The sequence below is a fragment of the Phyllobates terribilis genome, unplaced genomic scaffold, assembly GCF_046119375.1.
Source record: "Phyllobates terribilis strain yellow unplaced genomic scaffold, ASM4611937v1 Scaffold_1__5_contigs__length_1240528914, whole genome shotgun sequence".
NCBI classification, from domain to species: domain Eukaryota; kingdom Metazoa; phylum Chordata; class Amphibia; order Anura; family Dendrobatidae; genus Phyllobates; species Phyllobates terribilis.
Genome location: NW_027362761.1, coordinates 401145573 through 401173013, shown reverse-complemented (window position 1 = coordinate 401173013; position 27441 = coordinate 401145573). Strand labels below are relative to the sequence as shown.

The following is a 27441-nucleotide window of genomic DNA, read 5'->3' as shown; positions in this document are numbered from 1 at the left end:
AGGGAGTGGAGTCAGTTCCCAAGTGTAGTTGCTGACACCAATCCTCCATTACTTTCTTAGAGCCGTTACCTTCCTCCGGGTGAGATGGAGGCAAGGGTTCCACAGACTGTATAGAGTTTTGGTTGATGGTATATAATTTTGCTAGCGTGGCATACCGGGGCAGGTACACTTCCCTCTCCCCGATATTGATTATGCGAACGGGCACCCTCCCATGGCGTACATTGACCACCCCCCGTGCTGTCAAAATGGTGGGCCTACTGTCTGAGTAAACTGGTTCTACCATTGCCTGGTAATCTCTACCTCTCAGACCAATAGCTGCCCGGCACCAAATCATCATTTCGCTTTTTGGGGGCATGGCAATAGGGAAAGGGTCACACATTCTTACGCTACCAATCTCACCGCCGGAGAGTTCCACCTGTTGCCGTCGCATCAGTGCCCGGATCTCTTTCTGGAGCACTCGCTGCTCGCCGGAGCTGGCGTTCTTGGCAACCTGCTGTAGAAGGAAAATCACCTCTGCAAGACAATTCTCAATTACATTAGTTCCTAGAGTTATTTTTGGGTGGCTCTCATGTTTGTCAATGTCTACAATGATCAGTCCCTGTGCTGCCAGTTCGACTCTACCGATTTTGATGGTCACCTCTTTAAATCCGATCTGTGGCACGGGCTGGCCATTGCTGGCGATGATACTCAAGTCGTCGTCAGGGTAGCGGGTAATATCCGAGTCATTCCAGTACTGCTTAAAGAGCACGTACGGGATAGTGGTGACCTGTGACCCGGTGTCCAGTAGGGCACTCATGGGAATGCCATCCAGTACCACAGGCAAGACTGGACGTCCTCCCACATATCTGTCGCGCCAGTTCGATGGGCCTGGTGATCTTTTTCCTGGGGGTTGGCCCTCTACCCCAGGTTGTGCCCGTTTAAAGAACAGTACCTTTCCATATGTCCGGGTTGATTGCAGCGGCGGCAGATGGGTCGTCCGTCCTCGCTGTATCGGTCACTGGGTCTTCCTCTGGCCGGTGGGGTCCTCCTTGGTCGATGCCACGGGATGTCCTCCGGTCCGGATGCCAGCTGGATCTTCCCTGGGGTGGAAACCTGTAAAGACTGCACAGTTCGGGTTAGCGCAGCAACGCTCTTAGCTAGCTCTTGGACCTGATGGCGTAGGTCTGGAGCCGGGTCATTGTCCAAAGCCTGCGCATCAGCTCCCACAGGCCCTGCCGACAAGGGCGCCGCCTCCTGGTGGTAAGTGATAGCTGGGCGCCTGTGGGTCACAACGCCACCCGGTGCCGGTTCTCGGAGCACCCGGATGGCTCTGTCCTTGAACTGTGCAAAGTCCAGATGGGGATCCTGTAAGGCCATTGCCCGCAACTGGGTTTGATGGGCATTGCAATATAAACCTTCTATAAATTGTTCAGTCAACAGCCTGTCCTCGTTTCCCACCCCATCAGGGTCGGTCTGCTTTATGGCCCTCAGGGCCTCTTGTAGGTTTAGTGCATAGTCCCTTATACTCTCATACGCTCGCTGCTTGCACCCGTAGAATCTAAGCTTAATCTCGGCTGAGGTGCGGGTATCAAAGGTGTCCTTCAGCCGGGTTAGTATCCCTGCGACAGTCTTCCTCCCAGGTGGCCAGGATTTTACTTCCCTTTTGGCTGCCCCAGTTAGTTGGGCCACTAGGATGCTCACTTTTTGCTCTTCTGTGAGGGGGTACACCTGGAAGAGGCTATCCAGCTTTTCTCTAAAGTCATGCAGGGTATGTGACTCCCCTGAGTACTGGGGTAGCCAAGCTGCTCCCGGGATATAGGGCATGGTGAAGGGCATAACTGCAGCAGCGGTGGCGCTGGGGGGGGTTGAGGCAGTGAAGCTCTCCTCCGTATCCGACATCTTCCTCCCCCCTAGTGGACCGTGGCCTACCTTGCGATGATCCTGTTCCGTAGGCCGCGGCTCCGCAGTGGATCGTCAGGGTTGAGGACCTTCCGTCGCGCTCCGGTGACGTCGGCGTCTGCTGGGCTCCTTCCAGGACCTTACGCAACGTCCGGACGTGAGGCGGGGCTTCAGTTCTCGCGCGCTTTCGGAGTCCACGCCCCTCTTCTTCCCGCGCGGCGTCCTCAAGATGGCGTCCAATGGCGGGAAAACTCCACGGACGCCGGGAAGAAGGTCGAAGATGGCGCCGGATGGCGGGAAAACTTCGCGGATGGCGGGAAGAAGGTAGAAGATGGCGCCGGATGGCGGGAAACCTCCACGGATAGCGGGAATCTTCACCACTGGTAAGTTTGAACAGTCTTTGCTTTTCAGGCACGCAGTACCCGGTGGTTGCGGGCACGAGATCCTGCCGACTACGCCAAAGTTGACGCGCCCCTGGGCCTGTGTCGCGCTGCGTTGCGCACGCGGGAGCTTACCCGGAGCCGGATCTCTTGAGGGTTGTAGTCTCGTGGCGGCGACCCGGTCCGTGCCCAGGGAGTCAAACTGAGCGGCGATGTACTAGCAGTAGATGGTTGGTGACTACGCCACCCGTTGAATGCAGCTATGGAGCTGCCGCTGCAGGGCAGACCGCTGAGGCCGGTGGAAGGATGGTGCAGCGTGGATGGTATAACCCCCAACGGGAGGGGTATGGCCTCAGGGCAGCCGACGTGGATGATGGGGGTAGCAGGAACCACTCAGAGACGGTGCGGTGTAGTTCAGGGTCTTTACTGGTGACAAAGATAGACCCTCCCGGAGTACTTGCTAGTGATAGGGGCCTGGTCAGTCCTTGAGCAGATGGGATCTCCCCTGGCCAGGCGGAGTTGTAGGCCTTCCCAACTAACTGTACTCTTCTGGCTACCTTGCTAGAGGCGGGAATAAGTAGCCCACGTCCCTGAGTGTACCGTGTGGTGCTCACCCGTATGGCCGGTGACTCGGGGCCTTCTAATGGCTTCCGCTCCACGATGGCGGTGCTGGTCCCACGCGTGTGACCGTGCCTTCGGGCTTCTGGGCCAGAGGACCTGAAATCCTCTGCCGGACGGTTTCTGCTGCTGGGTAGGAGTTAGTCCCCACAGCCTCGGACTCCGGGTCCGGTAAGAAATCTTCTCAGTCAGGGCGAGCTCTGTAGCTGCCAGCCCCTGACTCGTTGTAACACTGCTCCCCACAGAGCTCCTGATGTTTCTTGCTATGCTGCTTCTCTTCTCTACTCTTGTTCTGTCTTCTTTCTCACTAACTCTGCCTCAGCCCCGGGTTTATATAGGGGAAGTCCTTCCCCTCCCAAGACTGGGCAGGAGGTGTGGCATGCACAGGATCCCTGACCAAAGGACCTCCCACCTGCTCTCAGACGTAATATCTCTATCACTGTGGCAACCAGACCCCTGGGGTGTCACAAATGCCACACAGAGTTCTAGCAGCAGACACATCTCTACAACAACTGTTAAGAGGAGACTTTGTGCAGCAGGCCTTCATGGTAAAATAGCTGCTAGGAAACCATTGCTAAGGACAGACAACAAGCAGAAGAGACTTGTTTGGGCTAAAGAACACAAGGAATGGACATTAGACCAGTGGAAATCTGTGCTTTGGTCTGATGAGTCCAAATTTGAGATCTTTGGTTCCAACCACGTGTCTTTGTGCGACGCAGAAAAGGTGAACGGATGGACTCTACATGCCTGGTTTCCACCGTGAAGCATGGAGGAGGAGGTGTGATGGTGTGGGGGTGCTTTGCTGGTGACACTGTTGGTGATTTATTCAAAATTGAAGGCATACTGAACCAGCATGGCTACCACAGCATCTTGCAGCAGCATGCTATTCCATCCGGTTTGCGTTTAGTTGGACCATCATTTATTTTTCAAGAGGACAATGACCCCAAACACACCTCCAGGCTGTGTAAGGGCTATTTGACCAAGAAGGAGAGTGATGGGGTCTATGCCAAATGACCTGGCCTCCACAGTCACCAGACCTGAACCCAATCGAGATGGCTTGGGGTGAGCTGGACCGCAGAGTGAAGGCAAAAGGGCCAACAAGTGCTAAGCATCTCTGGGAACTCCTTCAAGATTGTTGGAAGACCATTTCAGGTGACTACCTCTTGAAGCTGATCAAGAGAATGCCAAGAGTGTGCAAAGCAATCATCAAAGCAAAAGGTGGCTACTTTGAAGAACCTAGAATATAAGACATATTTTCAGTTGTTTCACACTTTTTTGTTAAGTATATAATTCCACATGTGTTAATTCATAGTTTTGATGCCTTCAGTGTGAATGTACAATTTTCATAGTCATGAAAATATAGAAAAATCTTTAAATGAGAACGTGTGTCCAAACTTTTGGTCTGTACTGTACACGGTCTCACACACATGGTCACATGCACACGGTTGGTCACACACATACACAGTCACACACAGCCGGTCACACACAGACACATGGCCACACACACGGTCGGTCACACACATACACAGTCACACACACACGGACGGTCACACACAGTCATACATACGGTCACACACATTTAGTCGGTTGGATTCACACACACATACACACGTTCACACACACATACGCACAATCACACTGATACACACACGGATACGCACGATCATACTGATACACATGGTGGGTCACACACATACAGTGAAGGAAATAATTATTTGATCCCTTGCTGTTTTTGTAAGCTTGCCCACTGACAAAGACATGAACAGTCTATAATTTTAAGGGTAGGTTAATTTTAACATTGAGAGATAGAATATCCAAAAAAATCAAGAAAATCACATTGTATAAATTAGATAAATTTATTTGCATTTTGCAGTGAGAAATAAGTATTTGATTCCTCTGGCAAACAACACTTAATACTTGGTGGCAAAACCCTTGCTGGCAAGCAGAGCAGTCAGATGTTTTTTGCAGTTGATGATCAGGTCTGCACATGTCAGGACGAATTTTGGTCCACTCCTCTTTGCAGATCATCTCTAAATCAATCAGATTTTGAGGCTGTCACTTGGCAACTCGGAGCTTCAACTCCCTCCATAAGTTTTCTATGGGATTAATGTCTGGAGACAGGCTATGCCACTCCATGACCTTACTGTGCTTCTTTTTGAGCCATTCCTTTGTTGCCTTGGCTGTATGTTTTGGGTCATTGTCTTGCTGGAAGACCCAGCCACGACCCATTTTTAATGTCCTGGCGGAGGGAAGGAGGTTGTTACTCAGGATTTTATGGTACATGGCTCCATCCATTCTCCCATTCATGCGGTGAAGTAGCCCTGTGACCTTAGCAGAGAAACACCCCCAAAAAATAATGTTTCCACCGCCATGCTTGACAGTGGGGACGGTGTTCTTTGGGTCATAGGCAGCATTTCTCTTTCTCCAAACAAGGTGAGTTAATGCCAAAGAGCTCAATTGTGGCTCATCTGACCACAGGACCTTCTCCCAATAACTCACAGAATCATCCAGGTGTTCATTGGCAAACTTCAGACGGGCCTGCACATGTGCCTTCTTGAGCAGGGGGACCTTGCGGGCACTGCAGGATTTTAAACCTCTAAGACGTAATGTGTTAACAATGGTTTTCTTGGTGACTGTGGTCCCAGCTGCCTTGAGATCATTAACAAGTTCCCCCCGTAGTTTTAGGCTGATTTCTCACCTTCCTCATGATCAAGGATACCCCATGAGGTGAGATTTTGCACAGTGCCCCAGATCGATGTTGATTGACAGTCATCTTGTATTTCTTCCATTTTCTTACTATTGCATCAACAGTTGTCTCCTTCTCACCCAGCGTCTTACTTATGGTTTTGTAGCCCATTCCAGCTTTGTGCAGGTCTATGATCTTGTCCCTGACATCCTTACAAAGCTCTTTGGTCTTGCCCATGTTGTAGAGGTTAGAGTCTGACTGATTAATTGAGTCTGTGGACAGGAGTCTTTTATACAGGTGACCACGTAAGACAGCTGTCTTTAATGCAGGTTGATTAGGAGCGTCTAACTGGTCTGTAGGAGCCAGAACTCATAATGGTTTGTAGGGGATCAAATACTTATTTCTCACTGCAAAATGCAAATAAATTTATCTAATTTATACAATGTGATTTTCTTGTCTTTTTTTGGATATTCTATCTCTCAATGTTAAAATTAACCTACCCTTAAAATTATAGACTGTTCATATCTTTGTCAGTGGGCAAACTTAGAAAAACAGCAAGGAATCAAATACTTATTTCCTCCAGTGTACACGGTCACATACACATACAGTCACACATGGCTGGACACACACACACATACACATGGCCACACACACACGGTCGGTCACACATGGTCGGATTCACATACACATGGTCACACATACATGGTCACACACATACACGGTCACACACATGGACACACATACATGGTCACACACATACACACATACATGGTCACACACATACACACATACATGGTCACACACATGGACACACATACATGGTCACACACATGGACACACATACATGGTCACACACATACACACATACATGGTCACACACATACACACATACATGGTCACACACATACACACATACATGGTCACACACATACACACATACATGGTCACACACATGGACACACATACATGGTCACACACATACACACATACATGGTCACACACATACACACATACATGGTCACACACATACACACATACATGGTCACACACATACACACATACATGGTCACACACATGGACACACATACATGGTCACACACATACACACATACATGGTCACACACATACACACATACATGGTCACACACATGGACACACATACATGGTCACACACATGGACACACATACATGGTCACACACATGGACACACATACATGGTCACACACATACACACATACATGGTCACACACATGGACACACATACATGGTCACACACATGGACACACATACATGGTCACACACATACACACATACATGGTCACACACATGGACACACATACATGGTCACACACATACACACATACATGGTCACACACATACACACATACATGGTCACACACATACATGGTCACACATACATGGTCACACACATACATGGTCACACACATACACACATACATGGTCACACACATGGACACACATACATGGTCACACACATACACACATGGACACACATACATGGTCACACACATACACATACATGGTCACACACATATACACATGGACACACATACATGGTCACACACATACATGGTCACACAGGGTCGGATTCATACACGGTCGGTCACACACACACTGATGCACACGGTCGGTCACACACACACACACACACACACACACACACACACACACACACACACACACACACACACACACACACACACACACGACGTCTCCTTTCACTGGTTTTAGTTCTGCAGCAGCACCAAAAAAGAAGGCGTGGTCTGTAACCGATCGGGGCGGGTCTCTCGTGCACAGCTGAAGCCAATCAGTAGCGGGGGGCGTGTCCTCCTGCCAGGATTAACCCTCTGTGTGCACGCTGGAGCCGGCGGCCGATTAGTGCCGGGGAGGCCGCTGTGCTGTGAGCTGTGGATGTGCTTCTCGCTATAGACGGAGCCGGGAGCCTCCAGCTGAGGAGACAAAGGTGACTTGTGGCTGCGGCTGTCGCGCTGTGCGGGGTGACTGCTGCTGGCGGGATGTGTGCAGACTGGTCCAGTGTGCGGCCCCGGGAGCAGATGCTGGATGATTGTATCCATGGTAACGCTGCCCGGAGCTTTGTTCTCGGGTGATGCAGGCTGGTCCCATCCTCCTGCTGCTGCGGGGCTGCGTCCTTGTATCGGGGCTGCGTCCTTGTATCGGGGCTGCGTCCTTGTATCGGGGCTGCGTCCTTGTATCGGGGCTGCGTCCTTGTATCGGGGCTGCAGTGTAATCTTAGCCCGCTGCACATACTATCGGGATGTGCACAGCGCACACTCGTCTCCGCTGCATCTGACAGTGTGAGCTCTGCTGCACCCTGCGCTGTCAGTGCTGGCCGTGCACTTACTAATGACTGCCCACTATACTGCTGTGTGCGTGTAGTAATGGCTTCTCGCCCTCAGCCCCCCGGGCCAGCAGTGGCTCCATGTGGCTATGCTGGTTGCCCTCTGGTAGGTGATGGGGGTCACTATTGTCCCCTTACAGCGGTCCTCCGCCCTCCCTCCAGACTATTGCTGCCCCTGTCTGGCCCAGGATCATCTAAATTCTTACCAGGATCTAAAGAGTGAAGGTCACGCGCCCCTGTAATCCCCCCAGAGAACAAAGCTGTGGTGTGAGGGTCTGTGGGGATGAGTGACGTGTGGCCCCGTGCCAGGCTCCAGGTGTCCTGATTGCTGGGGACAGTGGCACCAGGATACCTGCATTGTCCCAGTTCTGGCATCTGGACTGAGCTGCCGCCTCCTGTCACCATTACAGATGTACGGCGGCTGTGTACCACTGCCAGCGCCTCAGGGGGCACCTGAGGAACTCCCACAGTGTCCGTCAACCTGTCTGGACGTACGTCAGGATCATACGTCCGTCAGGCTCATCCGTCCGTACGTCAGGATCACGCGTCCGTCAGGCTCATCCGTCCGTTAGGACACTGTCTGTTAGGACACTGATTGTCTGTCTTGCTTCAGGAGCAGACCATGATCCGCTGCATCAGTTGTTTGAACAGAAGCAGAGGGGTCCCATTGATTATTATGGGGTCCTCCTCAGTTCCAATTTTTAGAACGGAAGCAAAAGTTCTGCATTTTTTTTTTACATTCTAGAAAAAACGGACACATAGCGGACCCCATGATAATCGGTGGTACCCCTCTTTTTCCATTACTGATGCAGCAGGATACTTATTCTGTATGTCTGAACAAAGCCTAAGACATCCTGTGTGTTTGGTGAGGTTCTTATAGGTTGTCCAGTGACTGGTGATCTGTCTGCTCCATGAACTGTGGAATAAAAGGGATTTTTAACAAGTCCTTCAGCTGGGTGTATATCATGTGCAGTCAGACCAGGCCGAGATTCTAATTACTGGGAGAGAAGGCTGAAAGATGGCCCCATAACTCACGTCCCACCAGGAGCCCAACGTGTCTGCCTTCTCTGGACTCTGGAAAGGTGGGACGCCCGGCCATTGTGCGGATTATTTATCTGTCACTTCTCCACAGGACGATCATCTCATTCTGAACTATCACAGACATTACTGGGCTTACATAGTAATCAAGATTTAGTTGTTCCTGGAACTACTGGGGCCCCCACTGACCATGAGAATAGAGGTCCCCTGTCCCCCATTTCAGTGATGTTGCTGTCGTACATTATCAGTATGTCTAATGGATATAAACTCGTGCATCAGCTATTTCCACCCAGTCAGTATATATTGAATGTAGTGGGGGAGCACATGCCCGACTGCCCCTCCACTCCATCAATATGGAGAACAGGGACACTTATCACCTATCGTGTGGATAAGTAATGTTTGTGTCTGGGGAATATCTTTCTACACCCTGAACTTTACAGCGTATAACATACATTATATGACCGGTGCAGAGCATTGCGCTCATTATATGATCGGTGCAGAGCATCGCGCTCATTATATGACCGGTGCAGAGCATCGCGCTCATTATATGACCGGTGCAGAGTTTCACATACATATGATCGGTACAGAGCATCACGCTCATTATATGATCAGTGCAGAGCATCACGATCATTATATGATCAGTGTAGAGCTTCACACTCATTATATGACCGGTGCAGAGTATCGCATGCATCATATGACCGCTGTACAAGCACAACTGCTGTCCTGACATACGTACAAGACCTCAGCATTTTCTGCCTAATGAATCAGGTGCATCTGGTACCCAGCGTGCGTGGTCACCAGAAATGTACGCCAGCCAGAGGAGTGAGTTACACCACTTTATTGGTGTAAGTTAAGATGAATTTGACGGGTCGGGCTTCATCACGCCCCATCTTGCCCACACCATACCCATATTGGCGTAGTTGGCCATGACCGTCATGTAAATGCTAAAAGTCGCAATGTATTTGTGTAAATGCTGAGTTGCGCAAAAATTTTGCAACTATGGTGTTTACTGCAGATTTCTGGTATAAACACCTTAATGAATCGCCCCATAGACCGCTGCTAATCACAGTTTGGATCTGAGGGTCTTCAGTATTTCTGTTTTTACAGTCAGTGCTTTCTTCATTAGTGATTGATGAAGGAGTAAATACATGACACAGATATTCCAAGCTCCATAGCCACTGTGTCATTTCAATGTACTTTTGGTTTTTGCAGACCTGTAGCTGTCAGCTCTCACGTGATGCGATGTGTTAGCAGCCAGCGACTGGCTGAGGATTATGGAAGATGTAAGTCATCAACACTTGGGATATGGAAAGTTGCCCACGTAGAGCTCAGACCCTTTAAATCTGCTGCAGAGTACTTTATAATGAAGTTGGCGACACTTTTTACAATTTATATGCAATTACTTTTCTCTCCTATGTTCCAAGTAAATCTCCTCCAGACGCTACTAGTAGCACTTAACCGCTCTTCATCGATTTGGACAACAGACTTTTTTTTTATGGGGCTTTCGTAAATATCCAGGTATATTAGTTTTTGGCTTCGTTCCTTTTTTTTTTTTTTTGTATATGAGAAAAAAATGCACAGATTTTCATTTGATTTTCATCCATTTTTGGTCTGTGTCCCTCATTTTACCATTAAGTGTGGCATCAAATTTTTCCCACCAAAAGTAAAATTTCAAGCTTCTCCAACCCATTATACAGTAAAAAGAAACCCATTAATATGAATGGGTGAGTTTTAGCTTTGAGTCACGGGTATCTCCACTTTTCTGGTCTGTGAACAAGCCCATAGACTTTAATAGGCAGGTGTCCTAACATGAAAAATGGACGTGTGTATGAGGCCTAAGAGTAGCAGGTATCAAAGTGGACAGGAATCTAGCATGCATCTCTGCACCTGACGCGTCCTCCTCATCCACCTCATCCAGGTCCTTATGGTTTTCATGTTCTCGTTCTCCTCTCTTCTGATCTAATAGAGGAGTGAAGGGCATTTATCACCCACTCCAAAACCAGGAGTGGGTGATAAATCAGGGCTGTGGAGTCTGAGTCGGTGTCCATTTTGGTGGAGTCTGAGTTGGAATCGGAGTCGGTATAAAATGTACCAACTCCAACTCCTAAAATATATAATAAATTGGGTGCAGCAGTTAAGTGCGGTTTGTGGGTAATATTTTTTCATAAGAATTTGGGAAAGTTATGAAATGTCCTATAAACGTCTGTCCTATTCCTGATCTAAGGGTCTAGACTTTTAGCTGAGATGAATCTGTGCTACAGTAAATTTATCACTTAAACATGAGCCGTGTATGAGGGAGTTGGAGTTGGTGTCATGAAAATTGAGAATTTGGAGTTGGAGGTTTGGCTTACCGACAGCCCTGTGATAAATGCAGAATTGGTGACTTGTTTCTATTATACCTTTTCTCTGATTGTTCCTCACCTGGTTTTGGTTCTCGCTCCTGAGAAAAAATACTGACCCAATACTGATAGTGGGGCCGTGGCCTTAGGCTGGGGCTACATGGCAACTTTGGGGTGCCGTGTGACCCCATTCACTTGCATGATGCTGTAGTGTAGCAGTGGGATCTTTGGCCTCACTCTGTGTCAGACATAGGAGTGCTGTCTGTAGCTTTCACGGACACAACACCTACCCATTGTAGTCTGTGGAGCTGTTCATATGTCTGGTTTTTACGGGCCGTGTGTAATCCGCTTTTAACATTATAGGTAGGAAAAGCCTTACAATTTTTTCTCATGAAGCGAATGAGAAAATCACTGATCGCAAAAAACCGACTCACTGACCAAACACTAATGAATCTTGGATCCAATACATTAATGAACATTTGTCTGCTTTTTACACAAGAGAAAAATCTGTGCGATCTGAGACCTAAATCGATGTCCAGGAGTGTGGCCGCGCTCCCAGCTGACCAGGAGAATGGTGTCAGGCAGCGATCAGTTCAGGCTGCATTCACACCTTCCATTGTTTTCTTTTGTGAACAAGAAAAATGGAGCTACTTTGCCGTGGTGTTTTATCCGATTGTCTTCTGTTTTTTGGTTAGTGTCACTTCTTACCTGCAGGCTGGTTATCTTTTTTATTTTATCCCAAACTTTTCCTGGCGACACACGGGCGACAATTCTCTCATGCGAGAAAATCGGGCTGATTATTAATGTCACTCGGATTAAACTCTATCAGAGATTGATCCGAGTGTCACCTTAGTGTGATCTGATTCTCTCACATGAGAGAATAGCAGCACAGGTGTGGAGAAGATGAAGAACTTAATTTCTCCACCTTCTCCATTGTCCGTGTCTGCGGTAATCAGACTGCACTGAGATGACATCTGAGTGCAGTCCGAAGTTTCACACGCACCTATAGACTTGGATGGGTGCACGTGATCCGATCATTGGATGCACACGCAGCATGCATGAGAAAATAATCGCAGATCTACACTGCCCCATAGTATAACACTGGTCCGAGTGCTGTGCGATAAAACATTGTATAGCACTCAGCCGTGTTAGGCTATGTTCACACACGTTGTGTTTTTTTTCTGCAGCTAAATGTGCTGACAACTTTTCTCTGGCAGGAAAACAGCTACGTCAAAAATGCAGGTTTTCCTGCGATTTTTGATGCGTTTTTGCAGCGTTTTTTTCACTGTCCTTCTGTCTCTATGTAGGCATGTACATAAAGTTCTGTGAGAAAAAGAATCCCATTCTACAGTATTTTGCCATCAAAAACGCCTGAAAAAACGCACGTTTGCTTTTTTCCTGCGTTTTTTCAGCGTTTTTTTCACCACCCATTACTTCCTATGGGTGAAAAAACGCTGCAAAAACCCTGAAAAACGCTGAAAGAAGTGACGTGCTCTGTTGTCCAAAAATGCAAGCAAGGCAGAAAATATGCAGCAAACAAAAAGCAACATGTGCGAACAGAGAATTCTGGTGTCTCATAGACTTTGCTGGTACTGTAAAACACAGCTGAAAATTTGCATAAAAATCTGCAGAAAAATACGTTGCACAACCCAACGTGTGTGAACAGAGCTTTATGCAGCAGTGTGAGTGAGCCCCAGTACATGCATTATTCTGCTCCATAGGATGTAGAATAAGAATGTAAATGAAATTAACTATCCTGGTTTCGAAAATGGAAAAGAATAAGGTATACTGTGATTTTTCCCACATGGATCATCTCTGTGTGGAAATACACCCATATAGGCTACAATTGGTCTGTGTGCTGTCCGTGTCTAGCTCATCTCCCACATGAACAGCACACGGCCCGAAAACTTGCTTGTCTGAATGAGCACTGACTGTGAAAGACAGAAAGCACATGAGGTAACATGGATGGCATCTGTGTGCTGTCATTTTTTCCATTGACTTGAATGGGCGATTTTGATCTAACAATTGTATCAAAATTGGACATATCTCCATTCTTATTTGTGGACAGATGGTCTGCAAATCACAACGGACATGTAAAGATGATCATGGATCCTCAAGCACGAAACATATGAATGGGCCCTATATCCTACATTTCCAGGAGAAATAATAGAGCAACAGTTAAAAATTACAATTTTATGGGGAATGCAATAATTTGCTAGCACAGACATGGCAGGAGAGCGGACAGGTCCTCCTCCATCCTACATATGTCATTCTGTCTTTATTCTTTTCGAACATAAAAGTGCTTTCCTACTGGGTAAATAAGAGAGGATTGTAATTCTTTTGATGAAATCTGTGCACACAGAATAATGTAAGAACAATGAGTTATTTTTTCTTCAAAAAGAGTTTACAAGAAAAGAAAATGAAAAGTGTTGTGTGATCCCCGAGGAGCTGGCAGCGGCCCAGCAGTGACTGTACCAGGGCACAACGTCCCTGCGTCTCCCTCCAACACTGACCTGTTTTCTTTACTGGCTGAGTGAGTGCAATTGTATCTAGCCCGGGGCAAGACTAATACCACCAGTGCGTCTTAATTCAATTGTCCTGGTGTTCTGACGTCTCCGCGCAGCTGGCTCCGAGATGAATCGCCCGGAATAATTGTTCTGGAATCGATGTTAGATTTTCATTGCCATGCTTTTCTTCAGACCAAATTTGGTAATAGCCGCTTCTGTGGTTTCTGATTGCTGCGTTTGTGATCTGGTATTGTTTAAGGTAAGCTTCACGTGACATGTAGACGGCAACCGGTCATGTGGGGAGAGGCTTTACATTTCATAGTACAAATCCAAAGTGGATTCAGTGTAAAATATCCTAAAGGAAACTGAGCTGCATTATTTGTGACAAAGTAAGAACCAGCCTAAAGGGGTGGATTTTCTAGATATTTTAGACCAGACCATGACAAAGTGCGGCCTGAGGACTCAGAGAGCCGAAGGGCTGAAAACAGTGGCAGATAGCGGTGAATATATCGGTGGAGGACAGAGCCACCAGTCAGCGTGACTGCTATGCAGACAGTCAGTGCATCTCAGACCGGAGCAGAGCGCCAGGGGAACCGGAGCAGAGCGCCAGGGGAACGGGAGCGCTGTATTTAGTATTTTTTTGTTTTTTTAATGTGTGTGGGATGTGGGCCTGTATACTGTATATAGGGGGCTATGTGAGGGCCTCATATTGTATTTAGGGGGCTCATACTGTATATAGGGGACTATAAAGGGGGCTCATACTGTATTTAGGGGCAATGCTAGGGCTCATTGTATATAGAGAGGCTATGTGGGGGCTCTTACTGTATATAGGGGGGCTTTGTTGAGGCTCATGCTTTATATAGAGGACTAAGTGGAGGCTCACACTGTATGTAGGGGCTGTGTGCGGACTCATACTGTGTATAGTGCGTTGTGAGTGGGCTCATACTGTACATACAGGGGGTCAACATACGTAATTCTGCTCAATATTAAGTGCTAAAATTAATATTAATATAAAATAATAATCATAATTAACTTGCTGTCTGTGTTTTATATTGCAAAGTATAGGAGAAGCATTGTAATTTCATTCTTTCCTTATCCATAACGGAAAAACACTAATGGCACACTGATCCAAAACACTGATGGCACTCTGATGGCACACTGATCCAAAACACTGATGGCACTCTGATGGCACACTGATCCAAAACACTGATGGCATGCTGATCCAAAACACTGATGGCACTCTGATGGCACACTGATCCAAAACACTGGCATGCTGATCCAAAACACTGATGGCACACTGATCCAAAACACTGATGGCATGCTGATCCAAAACACTGATGGCACTCTGATGGCATGCTGATCCAAAACACTGATGGCACTATGATGGCACACTGATCCAAAACACTGATGGCATGCTGATCCAAAACACTGATGGCACTCTGATGGCACACTGATCCAAAACACTGATGGCATGCTGATCCAAAACACTGATGGCACTCTGATGGCATGCTGATCGAAAACACTGATGGCACACTGATCGAAAACACTGATGGCACTCTGATGGCACACTGATGGCATCCTGATCCAAAACACTGATGGCACTCTGATGGCATCCTGATCCAAAACACTGATGGCACACTGATGACACACTGATCCAAAACACTGATGACACCAGTACTATTTTTTTCCGGTACCGGTTTAATAAGGACATGTGAAGGGGGCGAAAGATAAAGCCTGAAAATTCAGATGTCATGGTAGCTAACCATCTCGCACACAGAACCAGGGAGCCATCATGGACAGCGTGTCCTAGGATTGCATATATAGCCCATATAAAGACAATATTCTAGATTGTAAGTAGTCTTATTTTCTTCTCAATACAATGATTTATGTGACGTGAAATCTGCCCACAAATCCCCTTGTTACCCCCTCCTCCCCTTCTTTCCGTTTTATGGAAAATTTAATAAAAAAATTTAAACACAAATCACCTTGCGTTGTTTTCAGTGGGAAATCCACGGTGCCATTAATTTTTGGCCAGGAAATTTCCTCTTCAGATTTGAAATCCACATTGAATTAAAAAATATCTCTCATTATACAGTACAGACCAAAAGTTTGGACACACCTCATTTAAAGATTTTTCTGTATTTTCATGACTATGAAAATTGTACATTCACACTGAAGGCATCAAAACTATGAATTAACACATGTGGAATTATATACTTAACAAAAAAGTGTGAAACAACTGAAAATATGTCTTATATTCTAGGTTCTTCAAAGTAGCCACCTTTTGCTTTGATGACTGCTTTGCACACTCTTGGCATTCTCTTGATGAGCTTCAAGTGGTAGTCACCGGAAATGGTCTTCCAATAATCTTGAAGGAGTTCCCAGAGATGCTTAGCACTTGTTGGCCCTTTTGCCTTCACTCAGCTCACCCCAAACCATCTCGATTGGGTTCAGATATGGTGACTGTGGAGGCCAGGTCTTCTGGCGTAGCACCCCATCACTCTCCTTCTTGGTCAAATAGCCCTTACACAGCCTGGAGGTGTGTTTGGGGTCATTGTCCAGTTGAAAAATAAATGATGGTCCAACTAAACGCAAACCGGATGGAATAGCATGCCGCTGCAAGATGCTGTGGTAGCCATGCTGGTTCAGTATGCCTTCAATTTTGAATAAATCCCCAACAGTGTCACCAGCAAAGCACCATCACACCTCCTCCTCCATGCTTCACGGTGGGAACCAGGCATGTAGAGTCCATCCGTTCACCTTTTCTGCGTTGCACAAAGACACGGTGGTCGGAACCAAAGATCTCAAATTTGGACTCATCAGACCAAAGCACAGATTTCCACTGGTCTAATGTCCATTCCTTGTGTTCTTTAGCCCAAACAAGCCTCTTCTGCTTGTTGCCTGTCCTTAGCAGTGGTTTCCTAGCAGCTATTTTACCATGAAGGCCTGCTGCACAAAGTCTCCTCTTAACAGTTGTTGTAGAGATGTGTCTGCTGCTAGAACTCTGTGTGGCATTGACCTGGTCTCTAATCTGAGCTGCTGTTAACCTGCGATTTCTGAGGCTGGTGACTCGGATAAACTTATCCTCAGAAGCAGAGGTGACTCTTGGTCTTCCTTTCCTGGGTCGGTCCTCATGTAACATAGTAACATAGTTTTTAAGGTTGAAGGAAGACTAAGTCCATCTAGTTCAACCCATAGCCTAACTTGTTGATCCAGAGGAAGGCAAAAAAAAAACCCATGTGGCAAACACTAAGCTCCACATTGGGGAAAAAAATTCCTTCCCTACTCCATACGACAATCAGACTAGTTCCCTGGATCAACGCCCTATCAAGGAATCTAGTATTTATAACCTGTAATATTATACTTTTCAAGAAAGGCATCCATGCCCTTCTTAAATTTTAACAGTGAATCACTCATTACAACATCATGCGGCAGAGAGTTCCATAGTCTCACTGCTCTTACAGTAAAGAATCCCCGTCTGTGATTATGTTTAAACCTTCTTTCCTCCAGACGTAGAAGATGCCCCCTTGTCCCAGTCTCAGGCCTCAGAGTAAAAAGATCAGTAGAAAGGTCTTTGTACTGTCCCCTCATATACTTGTACATAGTAATAAGATCACCCCTAAGCCTTCTTTTTTCCACAGTAAATAACCCCAAGTGTAATAACCTGTCTTGGTATTGCAGACCCCCCAGTCCTCTAATAACCTTGGTCGCTCTTCTCTGCACCCGCTCTAGTTCAGCTATGTCTTTCTTATACACTGGAGACCAGAACTGTACACCGTATTCTAAGTGTGGTCGCACTAATGACTTGTATAGAGGTAAAATTATGTTCTCCTCATGAGCATCTATGCCTCTTTTAATGCATCCCATTATTTTATTTGCCTTTGTAGCAGCTGCCTGACACTGGCAACTAAACGTGAGCTTGTCGTCCACCAATACACCCAGGTCTTTTTCAGTTACAGTTTTGCCCAGTGTTTTACAATTAAGCATATAATTATACATTTTATTTCCTCTGCCCATGTGCATTACCTTACATTTATCCCCATTAAAGCTCATTTGCCATTTATCAGCCCAAACTTCTAGTTTACATAGATCCTCCTGTAATATAAACTTGTCCTCCTCTGTATTGATTACCCTGCAGAGTTTAGTGTCATCTGCAAATATTGAAATATTACTCTGTATGCCCCCTACAAGGTCATTAATAAATATGTTAAAAAGAAGGGGGCCCAATACTGACCCCTGTGGTACCCCACTGTTAACTGAGACCCAGTCTGAGTGTTTTCCATTAATAACCACTCTTTGTTTCCTATCACTGAGCCAGTTCTTAACCCACATACATATATTTTCCCCTATCCCCATTGTTCTCATTTTATGTATCAACCTTTTTTGTGGAACAGTATCAAAAGCTTTTGAAAAGTCCATATACACAACATCCACTGCATTTCCTTGGTCCAGTCCAGAACTTGCCTCCTCATAAAAACTGATCAGATTAGTTTGACAGGAACGGTCCCTCGTAAACCCATGTTGATATTGGGTCATGAGGTTATTCTTCTTCAGATACTCTAGTATAGCATCTCTTAGGAAACCCTCCAGGATTTTACCCACAGTAGAGGTTAAGCTTACTGGCCTATAATTTCCAAGTTCAGTTTTTGTCCCCTTTTTGAATATTGGCACCACATTTGCTATACGCCAGTCCTGTGGTACAGACCCTGTTATTATGGAATCTTTAAAGATTAAAAATAATGGTCTATCTATGACGTTACTTAATTCCTGCAGTACTCGCGGGTGTATCCCATCCGGGCCCGGGGATTTGTCAGCTTTAGTGATTTTTAGATGCCGCCATACTTCCTGCTGGGTTAAGCAAGTGACATTTAATGGAGAATTTTTGTCATCACTAATCATGTTTTCTGTCATGCGATTTTCTTGTGTAAATACGGTTGAAAAAAAATCATTTAGCATATTGGCTTTTTCCTCATCCACCATTTCACCCAGACTATTTTTAAGGGGGCCAACACTATAATTTTTTAGTTTTTTACTATTTATGTAGTTAAAGAATATTTTGGGGTTATTTTTACTTTCTCTGGCAATGATTCTCTCTGCCTCAATCTTTGCTTCCTTGATTTGGTTTTTACATAATTTATTTAATTTTCTATATTTATTTAATGCCTCATCACTACCTACTTGCTTTAGTTCTCTAACTGTGAGCCAGTTTCTTTGTAGCACTTGATGGTTTTTGCAACTGCACTTGGGGACACTTTCAAAGTTTGCCCAATTTTTCGCACTGACTGACCTTCATTTCTTAAAGTAATGATGGCCACTCGTTTTTCTTTACTTAGCTGCTTTTTTCTTGCCATAATACAAATTCTAACAGTCTATTCAGTAGGACTATCAGCTGTGTATCCACCTGACTTCTGCACAACACAACTGATGGTCCCAACCCCATTTATAAGGCAAGAAATCCCACTTATTAAACCTGACAGGGCACACCTGTGAAGTGAAAACCATTTCCGGTGACTACCTCTTGAAGCTCATCAAGAGAATGCCAAGAGTGTGCAAAGCAGTCATCAAAGCAAAAGGTGGCTACTTTGAAGAACCTAGAATATAAGACATATTTTCAGTTGTTTCACACTTTTTTGTTAAGTATATAATTCCACATGTGTTAATTCATAGTTTTGATGCCTTCAGTGTGAATGTACAATTTTCAAAGTCATGAAAATACAGAAAAATCTTTAAATGAGAAGGTGTGTCCAAACTTTTGGGCTGTACTGTATGTGTTTCTATACGGATTCGGCATCAAAACCATGGCAGGTAGCCAGGCACATAATAGCCTCATTGCGTTAGGATTCCCATCACATGTAGGATAACGTTTTGCTTCCAGTTCCCACCAGTGTCTTCCATCATAGGACAGCGCTGCAGGGAAATATGCCAGGATTTCTCCTGTCAGGTCCCTTGGCAGGTGTGCTGTATGTCTCCCTCATCTCAGGACCAGCCTAGTAACGGTGGTAGTTTTGCTGTATAAAGAGTTAAGTTTGGAGCATATGTTTTTCTGTAGTTCCTGGAGGGTTTGGGGATTTTTGTGTCTTTATTTGCTTAATAAGACACATAATCCGAAACAGAATTTTTAGTAAAAGGTTTAGCAGAATGTTTGGATTAAAATAATATGGTAATACCATCTTAAATTCTGACCCTCTTTACTCAGCTGTCCTCTAGGATATCACATGTCATAGAATCAAAAGGGTTAAGAATAGCAATCCCATGTGTTATCCACAATGGACATTATTGGGAATTGGGAATGTTCAGCACATTTGTGAAATGTATCTGTTGATTAGAAGAAATTAGAAATTAAACAATTACTTAATCAGCAGAAAGCGAATGACAAATACTGAGCAGATACAAGCTTCTCTGAGCCAAGGAGGTACAAAATACCCCAGGCTGTTCTTGTATTGTATCGTGCAACTAGTGCTTAAATGGAATCTGTCATCAGGTTTTTGCTACCCTATCTGAGAGCTGCATGAACTAGGCACAGAGGCCCTGATTCCAGTGATGTATCACTTAATGGACTGCTTGCTGCAGTTTTCATCAAATCCTTGTTTTATTTGTTGCAGATCTAGCAGTTCTCTGAATGCTGAGCTCTGTATAACTCCACCCACATCACTGAGTGGCAGCTTTCTGTGTACACTGTGCATAGGCCGGAATCTGCCAATCAGTGATGTGAACGGGGGTCATACAGACCTCAGCATTCAGAGAACTGGTAGATCTGCAAGAGAAAAAACTGTGATTTTACCAAAACTGCAGCAAACAGCCCGGTAAGTGACACATAGCTCGAATCAGGGTCTCTGTCCATACATACAGACCTCATGAATATGGAGGACTACCTGGCAGCAGGTTTACTAGTCCTCTAGTTAAAATCTGCTGATTAAAACAGTGATTTTATTAAAACTAAAGCAAGAAACCCAGTAAGTGACACATTGCTGGAATCAGGGTCTCTCTTCCCTCCATCATACTTCTCTCAGATTAGGTGACAAAAATCTTCTCAAAGGTTCCTTTTAATGACTTTTTGATTAAATCACCACTCCAGCATTTTTTTTATTGCACTACTGGAGTGGTGCTTTAAAAGTAAGTTTACTGCCCCCTGTCCGATGAAAACACCAGAAGGTGAGTATCAGTTTTCGCTGCTGCTCCGGTCCATTTCCGGCGAAAAGTGACCTGCCAGGCCAGCAGCTCCAGTGTTTTATAGAGTGGCATGGAGGTCACTTTTCAATACAAGTCTATTAGCGCCTCGTTCTGGCCTCGTTCTGGCCCTCATAGACTTGTATTGAGAGCATGTGACATAGCTTCTGCATTCCGTCCAGTCAGAAGCTGCTGTCACAAGATGGCGCCGTGGGACCGGAGCAGCACCAACAGCCGGTGAAGATGCTGGAGGGTGAGTGTATGACCAGGGCAGGGGACTTGCACTTAAAGCGCCACTCCAGTGGTGAAAAAAAAAAAACAGCAACAGCGGTGCTTTAAAACTCTGACACTAGTATTGAGTGAGTATTCTGCCGAGCATCCTTGTGTCCTCTTCAAGAGAGGTTTGCAGATTCTTCTGGTGGCAGATTATATCCTGGAGAACATCTGACATACCGGATCCTTCTCTCCCACAACATCAGGGGAGTCATGAGACCCCCATACGCAGTAGACTATCGGTTGATCCTGCTGATATCGGTGGGATAGACCGTGGGTAAGCTAATGTGTATTTACCCCCTGAAGATCTTAAAATCTGCACTGCAGGTAGATTTCCATGCAGCTATTCTCAGCATTGTGCTCATGAGATTTCTGCTTTATTACACTATGAATGTCCTCCATTTAAATCCACACAAAATCCACAACTTGTGAACTTAGCGCCCCATTCGTCATTTCCTTTTTTTGCTTAAGCCACTTCTCGTTTTTGTTGACTTTTTTTGCGCCAAGTTCTTCAAAATGGAGCACAAGTTCATGAACTTTGCTCAAAATAGTTACACGTTTTGCTAATTGATGCTAAAATGTCACTCAACATACTGGCTTGGATAAAGTCACTCCAGGAGGGGAACAGTACATTTGCACCAAATTTTGCGACTTTTTACAAAGTTGCAATTGATCAATTGGCCGGAAACATCTGGAAACCTCAAACCTGGCCTACAATGGCGAACATTAAAAAAACTGGTGAAAACATATACAATAGGCTTTAAAAAAGTGCATTAAAAGAAGAATAAGGCGTAAATATAAAATGGATGAAAAACACCAAAAACTAGTCAAAAAAAGTCACAAATGCAATAATAAATCATTATTAGATAGATAGTAGATGGCTGTTGGCTAAGAGCTCCTGTGTTTTTTATGAGAGGCATTGTCAGACATGTTTGGCGGTGGCGGTGATCTCAGGGAGAACAAAGTGATCAGCTGTCTGAAATGGAACATGCGAGATCGATATTTCCCCCGACCATAAATTGTGAAGGGCTCCATACACATTAGACTGTCAGCCAGACGCATCAGTATTGGGGGGGGTTCAGCCGACATTAGTCTGTGTATGGGGGGGGGCGTTGAGCATGGCTTTAGCCTTTACTCCTCAAGCCTTTGCCCAGTGTAAGATGAAGCATGTCTGAGAATGGTTACAGCCAGTGTTGGACTGAGGTGCCAAGGGCCCACCAGTAACCAACTCCAGGGCCCCACTTTCAGCAACATACAAATATGACATTATTCTCAGTCTCAAATTTATATAACAATTAACTGGGTAGATTGTCAAATGAATAAGATGCTGCCTCTGTCTGTTCGTAGTGATTCAAGTATATAGTGCCAAATACTACTGATATAAGAGGGTGGTGGTGGCCCACCGGAGGATTCTCCTGTTCTCCTGTGGGCCAGTCCAAGCCTGGTTACAGCAGAATTGTTTGTAGAAGAATGGGATGAATGACAGATCATGGAATGGAAACTAATGAGAAAAAGTCATATGTCCGTCTAGGCTGAAGTTTGGTTTGTGTATATTCACATTTACAATGATACCAAATACTAACAAAGTTGGTTTCAATGTGAAAAAATACAATATTGTTTAATAAGAGAAATCCATGTCAGAAACCCACGCTTGTTTTCAATGTGGTTTCCGGTTCTGATGTGGTTTTTGAAAGCTTTTTTTTTGTCCTCGACATTTCTTTGAGTGTGGATTTCACTTGGAATCTGCATCAAAGACATGATATGACAGTACTTTTTTTTTCCAACAGGGCCGTTTTTCAAGCCTCATCTGTAAGAAACATGCATTATAAACAGCAAAGTAGTTTTTCCCTAGAACGATTATTCAAAGAGTATTTTAAGAGGATTTCGGTGTGATTTTGGAGCATGATCCACTTCTAAATCCATGTCAAAAAATTTTAGTCCAAAAGAAGCCAAAAACATCCTTAAAATATGTATCAAAAAAGCCTAGCCCTCCTCCTCATTCTAAGATGTCTGTTTTAAAAAAATAAATATTCTCCGCAGGTATTTTCTGTTGTATGGTAATGGAGTTCACATGCGTTGGATGCGGATTGTCGTTGGGCATATGATCCAAGTATATTTCTGATCCCATTTCCTACTGCCGGTCCATTAACAACTGCAGGAAAAGTTCTCATTTTCTACCTGCACCATGCTATCGCCGTGTAATAACCTTTTTTTAATCTCTGGGCATCATGCGTTAAAGAAGAGGAGAATGCCCCGCATGCTCTCAGTGACCGCAAATAAGGTGAAATAAATGTATTTTAATAGAAAAATATTCAGATATCCCGTTCTACTGATTTCTATTCATAAAGAAGTCACTTTATGGTCAGAGCATTTACTGTAGTAATAAATCTCCTGTCAGTTTTGAGATGTTGCAGGGACATAACTCATTGCTTCTCATGTGCTTACATTATATTATCAGGTTCACTATATATTTTTTTTCGTTCTTTTCTACAACAGAACCTAATCGGGATAAAAAGCTACCTAGACCCCTTGATGGTTGTATCAGGACTGTGCAGAAAGCCCTCGGTTAGAACTGTCAGATCTTGTAGGAAAGGTTTTTGGTGATTACATTCAGCGCAATTGTTAGTATCTGTTATATGTTGGATGTAAAGTACATTTGGCCAAGGTTAGATAAGCAGAAAAAATAATTAGGGACGAGACTGAAAGACCTGGGTGGATCCCTGTAAATCGAGGACAAATGGCAACCACATCCTCGCGGCCTCCAGCTGTCCGGTTACTGTTCAGTATCCCATTTACTGTAACACGTACGCTTCTGTCCCATAAGGAGACTTTCTTCCAATCCATTCAGCTTTGCGGCTGCCAGACTATTTTATCTCACATGCTGTTTTTTTGTAATGTAAATTGTTGGCCCTATAAAACTTTTTTTTCCTGCCGTCCTATATAGAAACCACATTTATGTTTCCTGTGATGGGATTCTCCACTGTCTCATCACATCTCATCTCCTCGACACTCCCAAACCACACAACTAATTTTATCTTCTCTAGAACTAAAATTATCAGTGCGAACATCACCCACGGACAAACTCCCAGCCCTAATGATAACTTGTGTTACATGCCTGGTGTAGGATTGTCACTAGCGAGGACCCGCCAGGCCATATTCACTGCCAGCCGGTTCCCCTGCCCTGGACGCTCTTTACAGAAAAATTAGTATTAGGCTGAGTGCACAAGATGCGGCTTTAATGCGTTTCCGCTGCGGTCTTTCCGCCGCGGAGACTCATTAAAACCGCTTGGTAAAAGGTCTTGCTATGTATAGCAATGATAATCCACATGTGCTGTGCACATGATGTGGAAATTTCCGCACCAGATTATTATTGCGGCACAAACCGCAGCATAACCAATTCTTGCGCGATTCCGTGGAGAATTCGCGCCCCTTGACTTGCATTGCATCGCAGCAAACACACATGTATAATATCTATACATGCTTATTTGCTGCGTTTCAATGAAAATCAATAGTCGCAAAATCGCGCCGGAATCGCGCTGCAGCTGGTACCCAGGTCGGGAGAGGAGGCTGCTACTCCTCTCATCCGACCGCTGCTCTGGCTGATAACAGCGAGAGCAGCGTGGATGGGAGAAGCAGCTGTCTGCTCTTCCCAGCCCGCGTGCCCGTACTAATAAAAAAAAGAATAGAAAAGTAAAAATAAAAGAAAAAACCTCATACTCACCTGTCCGGCGGCCCCCGCTGTCCTCCTGGTCCCCGGCAGTGATCTTCTCTCGTCGGTGGTCAGCGGTACACTGCAGAGCGCGGGCTCGCGCCCCGTAGTGTACTGGCAGGACCTGTGGTGACGTCACTGATCACCTGATGGTCACACGACCGTCAGCTGATCGGTGACGTCAGCAATCGCCTGATGGTCACGCGACCGTCAGCTGATCGGTGACGTCAGCAATCACCTGATGGTCACGCAACCGTCAGCTGATCGGTGATGTCAGCGGTCAGCTAATGGTCGCGTGACCATCAGCTGATCAGTGCCGGAAGCAATCATCTGATGGTCACGTGACCATCAGCTGATTGCTGACGCCAGTAATCGGCTGATCGGTCTCATGACCGATCAGCTGATGCTCACCGTGGGAATGTTCCCATGGTGTCCAGCTCACCGGGGCTCATCAGCTGATCTTCAGCTGATGAACCCCAGTGACCTCCTGCAGCCTGTATACTGACAGGAGGTGATTTTACATCCCTGTCAGTATACAGTGCTGTATTCTACAGCTGTGACATCAGTGATTTTTGATGTCACAGCTGTAGAATTGACACGGATCGTCGTGGGACACTTGGCGTTACGTGGACTGCGTTGTTGACGGTGGACAGGTGAGGAATATTGTTTGTTTTTTTACATGTTTTTCAGGAGATTGAGGGCTTCGCGGAGGCGTGTAATAAAAAAAATTGTAGAACCGTGTGTATTTTATTTCATTAAAATACTTTATTCTGGCCATGTCTTTTATTGAAAAAGCAGCGACCATTTTACTACCCCTTTCAATTTTTTTCTGGGGTCCCCCTGTATTCTAGCCAGTAAAGGCTAAACAAACAGCTGTGGGCTGATATTAATAGCCATGGAACATTGTTGGCTAATGGCCCCTTCCGCGGCTACTTATATTAACCTCCAGCGGTCGGCTTTCTGCTGGTTATAAAAATGACGTGGGAGCCCACACCATTTTTTTTTTTTATTTTAGGTTCTGTGCCCATAATTCAGACGTAGCAGCACTTTGAACGCAAATTTTTGCTGCGTCCAAAATGTTGCATTCTGTTGAATGCAGGTAAATCCACTTGTGTTTCCTGAACCATGCGGATTTACCGCATTCAATACTTTCTAGTGGTCAAATTTCTGTTGTGGAGACTAGCGACTCCACAAGAGAAATTGACATGCTGCGGTCCTGAAAAACGCGCCGCATGTCAGTGTCCACGGGTGATTCGCAGCCTCTGATGCATGCATAGCGGACATAGGATTTCTAGAGATCCCATCCACTATGCTGTAACATCTGGACGCTGAGGGTTTGGCTCTGTATATACACACTGTGTCAAACCTGCAGCGGCTCCTGACAGTGGCCATGTACCCAAACTCACCCGCAGCATGTCAATTTCTGTAGCGGACATGCTAGTCTCCGCTGCAGATTGAAGTGTCATTATATGCGGTGGATTCACATGTACCGACAACAAAAGTGCGGCATTAGAACACTGCGTTTTGGACGCAACATAAATACGTTGCGTCCAAAGCGCTGCTGAGTGCTGATCGGGGGACGTAGGGGCTAACGAACCAGCTGTGAGATGTTATTTAATGGCCAGGGAAATGTTTGCCTAATGGCACCTTCCCAGGCTAAGAAAAACAGCTCACAGCAGTCGCATAAATTATATGAATAGAAATGCTAATGAAGATTGGGTGAATGGGACTAGCTGACACCCAGCTCTTTTGTTTGGTGATGTCAAGGTGTCAATCAGACCTTTTCATGACCAAACAAAGTAAAGAAACACACACACAGTGTAAACACTTTATTTGAAATACAACAGACCCATTCTTTAATAATTTAAATGAACCAATATACTCACCCCAGTTCTTATGGTAATCCAAGGGCTTAAGCAATGTCCCACCAAATAACTTTATTTAGCTACAAAAATCATTCATTGATGCTCAAAAACGCTTCAAAAAACACATGTAAGAACGTTTCAAAAATGCATGTAAATCCGCATGCATTTTTTTCTGCCAGGGAGAGGCAAAACGCTCAGGATATTTCTGCTTCAATTCCTGAACGTGTGCACATACCCTTACCGTTCCCTACTAATGGTGATGATTGGTCTGCAGCAGTTATGGAAGATTGACACTGCTAAAACAAAACGGTTCCTTAGACTTCTGCTACGTTCCCACAATGTGCTTTTGGTGCGTTTTTTCACGCTGCGCATTTTTGCGGAGTCAAAAATGAAGCGTCTTACGTTTTCAGCAAAGTGAATGGGATTTATAAAAATCTCATGGCTATCTTGCTTCCTTTTAACGCAGCATAAACTGACCTGCGGTGCGTGTTTCAAATCCGAAGGATGCCAATCTCTCTTGGTGGTATGCTGTGTTTTATGTGCAGACTTTTCCAATAGACTTGCATTTAGATGTGGAAATTCTGCGGGTAAAAAATGCACA

General features: G+C 45.4%; 1 protein-coding gene across 3 annotated transcripts in view; it reads left to right on the top strand.

Moving 5' to 3' along the window:
• Positions 1-7397: 7397 nt before the first annotated feature.
• SNCAIP (synuclein alpha interacting protein) overlaps positions 7398-27441 on the top strand; it is a 281465-nt gene continuing 261421 nt past the window's right edge. For all 3 annotated transcript variants that reach the window (XM_073676875.1, XM_073676888.1, XM_073676892.1), the window contains exon 1: positions 7398-7546. The gene's annotated coding sequence lies outside the window, so the exon portion shown is untranslated. The remainder of the gene's footprint in view (positions 7547-27441) is intronic.